This window comes from Mus pahari, chromosome 4 (genome assembly GCF_900095145.1).
Source record: "Mus pahari chromosome 4, PAHARI_EIJ_v1.1, whole genome shotgun sequence".
Taxonomy (NCBI): Eukaryota; Metazoa; Chordata; class Mammalia; order Rodentia; family Muridae; genus Mus; species Mus pahari.
Window position 1 is genome coordinate 125,781,854 of NC_034593.1, and position 4,669 is coordinate 125,786,522.

Below are 4,669 nucleotides of genomic sequence, written 5' to 3' on the forward strand. Positions count from 1 at the left end.
GAGTAAATGTCAAATGGGAGTGGGAATACTTGTCTTGGTGCCAAACATAGGCGCCAAGTCATCGAATATGAACTTTGTGAATAGCATTAGGTTTTTCTAAGTTTAAACTTTGTAATCATGCATGAAATTGGATTTTTACTGAGAGTCTGCTTGCATCTATGAAGATGATATGCACCTTGCCTCGGTTTGGTTATGTGCATTCTGTGTCACGTTACATTAACACTTGAATGCTAAGTAACTCTTGCATTCCCCTGTAGATTCTACTTGGTTATAAAGTGTGTTACTTTTATATATTTTCGAGTATGAGTTCATAGTACTTTGCTAAAGGTTTTGTTTCTACGTTCATGTAATCTTAAGTTTCCTGTGAAGTGTGTGAGTTAGGTTTAGCTATCAGTGCTGATCTGATAACATGAATTGGGAACTATAAATAATCACTGCTTTCTCAAATCGAGAAAAATTGGTTAACGTCTTTGAGGTATTTCTATAATGTATGATCCATATTACCAGGGCAAGCAGTTTGGGTAAGGTTTAAAATAAACATCTAATGCTTTAACTAGCCACAGGGCTCTTCAGGTTTGTTTTGTTTTTGTTTTTCCTATGATCAGATGGCAACTTTTAGCTGCTGCTGAGTTTGTTGACTTTTTTTAAATTGTCAAGTTCATCAGCATAAATTTGTTTGTAAATGCCACTGGTATTTTAGTCTCTGGTACATGAAGCTGCATTCTGTTTCAAGACTGAAGTTGGCTTTTGTATATTTTAACAAACCTGACTGGTGAGAAATTTATCCAGTAGACTGATCTCCAAGAACTGTCTTTGGTTTTATTGATTTCTCTATTTCCTCTGTTTGTTACTATGGATACCTATTTTTAATCTATATTAAATCTGGGCTCGATTTTATTTTATTTTATTTTATTATTTACTTATTTTGCTTAACTGGCAAAATGCTTGTATTGGGAACTGAAGTCTTTATTTCTTCTCTAGTGTTTCCATTTCAGCCTTAATTTGACTTTATCAAGCACCATAATCTCTCAAATTGCAAGGGATGCTTCAGGCTTTTGCATTGCATAAAGAAATGAGGTTTACTATAGCATTTAATGCATAATATCACAGTTGCCCTCCACTGCCCTTTTTGGTCTGGTCCTCTGGAGCGGCTTGTGTTTTAATTCTAATTATGTTACCCCCAAACCAGTTTGTAGTGTCCCACACGAAGGACTAAAGGAAGTCTGTCCCCAGTTGGTTTTTGACTGGTCAATAAAGTTATCAGCGGCCAATGGCTGAGCAGGGAGACAGAGGCGGGACTTTTAGGATTCCCAGGAAGGGACAGAGGAAGGAGGAAGAGGGCATTCCACCATGATACCCTGATGAGGCGTAAGAGACAGACCACGCAGGACAGGTGCAGGAGCCAGAGACAGCCTACATGTAGATGCAGGGGGAAAGCAGCCCCAAGAGGGTTGCCCAAAAGGGTCCAGGGCAGCAAACATAAAATACAGATGTAGTAAGAATTAACTCAGGAATATCAGAGGGAAGTGTGTGTTAGCCGTGTGGAGTTAGAGAGTGGCACAGCCATTGAGCTGTTTCAAATATTTAAAATATAAGGCTTTATATGTGTCTTTCTTTCAGGAATCCAGAACATTGGGGTAATATCAAGAAGCACAGACCTACGTGTTGAGAAATATAGAACAAATTAATAAACTACCACAACAGTCCTCTCTCTGTGTGTCTCCTTCCTGTCCCAGACAGCTCCTACCTCTTCTTCTTGAAGGCTTTTTTCAGTACAAAACAAAACATGTGACATTTGTCTTTCTTCCTGGGACTAGACTTTCCATTTAACACGATCATCTCTTGATCCTCATCTTCATTAAAACACCATAATTTACTTACTGCTAATAGGTAATAGTCCCTTCACATAGTACTGTAGCTTATTTCTTAGCTGTCAGCCCACTTGACATCCTTTAGGTCTCAACACTGATATTTTCCTATTCATCTTGTTTTCACCAATCATTTTGTAGAATTTCTATTGCTCAACTTCTTTTCTACTTTCTTTGGCTGCGCTCAGTATTCTCACAGAGCCATGAAAAGAATAATTCATCTATAGTTCAGTGCATTAAAATTCTTAATACACTTCCATCTGGCTGTTTTAGATATCCCCATCATGCTAATGAAACTCGCCGACCTGTTCCAGTGAATTATGTTTTTCATACTATTTTAATATAATAGTGATGATTATTTTCAAGTCTTCATCAGATGCTGTAACATCTAAAACATCTCTAGCTCTTTCGATTGCCTTACCTATTGATGAAAGACAATTGTTGGGGTCTAGGAGTTGCCTCACAAACCACACAAACACGGATCTCAGTCAGACAGGGGCAGTTTATTGAGCATATGCCCCAGGACTGGTCCACCAGGGCCATGGTCCAGATTTGGGAACTGAACTGTAACCCAGAGTTAGGATATTACAAAGCTTTTAAGCCCAAAATCTATAAACATTTATACCAAGTTATTTCACCAATCAAGACTTAGGGTTAGGGGGATTTCCTTCGGAATATGACTTTGTTGTACATTTTTCCTGTTCCCGTTGGGTGGGATATTCAACTGTGTCAGGGGACTTGCCTTATGTAATATTCATCTAACTTGTCTATCAGGATGGGGCTTGTCTAACATTCATATCTGAACTTGCCAACCAGGATGTCAATTACCCATGTACATGTCTCTTTTTGCCAAAGTCAGTTCCCAGGGAGGTCTTAGAAACTTAAACATTTCTCAGCTATTACTCAAAATGGAAGTCTTATTCCAAATAGTTTCTTATATTGGTGCTGTTGTCTCTCTTATTTTGGTGTCTATCCCAGAGGCAGTTTATACCATAAAAGCTTATACACAGGTGCAAAAGTTCTGTTGGGTGGTAGGTTCCGGCCTAAGATTATTGTGTGTAACTATACAAAACAGTTCTATTCCCTTCTATCATGATTGGCAAAGAATGTAACAGAATATGTAACCAGTCTTGGCATTAGAAAGTTTCCTACAGCAGAAACATATGAAAAAGTTTCTTTATAATGGCAGGCTAGCCAGATAACTGTTAGCTAGGCCTTAACATTTTACCTATAATAATAATATTTTCATATTTTGTCTTAATTTTTATTAGATATCAGGCATCCTGATTAGAATACCAGAAAATGAGTGATATATTAGTTATGTCAGGAAATGGGTGTCTTTTCTCTCATACTGTTGGAAACTGCATGAATTTTATCAGTGTTTCAGCTAGATTTGGATTTGAATTTTATCGTTATTTACCTCTGGGTCAGCTGGAATTCTCTGAAGAAACAGAAAAATATGATCTAGTTAGCTGGCTTTGATAAATTGGTAGGTAGATCTAGTCTTGATATTCTACCCAAGTTTATTATCCAGACTCAAATGCATTTGCTTTGTCATATTTCTTAATTTACTAAGTACACTTGGCTCACTTCAGGGCACAAGTTTAACTCTGTCTTTGGCCTCCATTTCCTTTATTAAGGTTTTAGTGCCACAGAAGACTTATGTTAAATATGAGCATCTCCTTTTCCAGTTTTTCTGTTTCATGTCATTGTGTGTGTGTGTGTGTGGTCTCACCAAGGAAAACTCGCTAAAAACTGTATCTACCTAAAGCACAGTGTTATAAAATCCCAGACTATTATATATGAACAGAACACGCTAAAAGTTTACAGGTACACGCTAAAAGTAAAAGGAGGGGGAGGAAGGGGAGGAAGAGGAAGAGGAGGAAAAGGGGAAGTGGGGCACAAAGCTAAGGAATGCAAGCAGCCACAGACTCTGGGAATGACCTCAAAAAATTGCCTTGCTCAAGGCTCTGGAGAGAGGGCCACTTGCCACAAGAAAACAAATGCCTGTGACTTTTAATAAATTGATAGCACTCTCGTGAGAGAGCAGCCCAGCGGGGGTGCCCAGATCCAGAGTCCACCCAGGCCTTAGTGACCCAGTCAAGATGCCAGAAAAAACTTCTCCGGAGACAAATTGGCAGGCTCCTTGACACATCTGTCTATCCTAAAAGGAAACTCCGGACACTGGTGATGCTTCGGGAGTTAAGCAAGTCTAAGCTGAAGCTTGAAGGAAAGCTGTGACTATAGGGGAAAGCCATTACAAACAGCCAGGCTGATTTACAACAGCATTTTCAGGGTTGTAATCCAGCACCCTATTGCTCAGTTGGGAATCAGAAAAGCAATAGACCTGTCCCTAAAGTCATAAATCCACCTCCTCCAAGAAGGCATTAGAAATGCCAAAGGGTCCCCCTTGTAGCTTCCTGGGAGTTTCCATTGCATCAGGCTTCTGCCTTACCCAGAGGAGGAGAAGGTCTGGGGGAGAGGGGAGGTAGGGAGGGACTGGGAAGATAGGAGGAAACGAAAACAGGGCCGGGATGTAAATATGAAAGAAGAATAAATTTAAAAAAGAAAGAAAGAAAAAGAACTGCCAACAGTAAATCAAACTGGCAAGGGACCCATTGTACTTAGAGATGAGAGATAAGAATCAAATAATAATGTTCAAAGTTGACAGCATTGGCTCTGGGGAAAGCCGAGAAGGAATGAGAAAGCAAAGGCCATTAGTAAGAAGCCACATAAAAAAAGCCACACATACAGGTGTGTGTGTGTGTGTGTGTGTGTGTGTGTGTGTGTGTGTGTGTGTG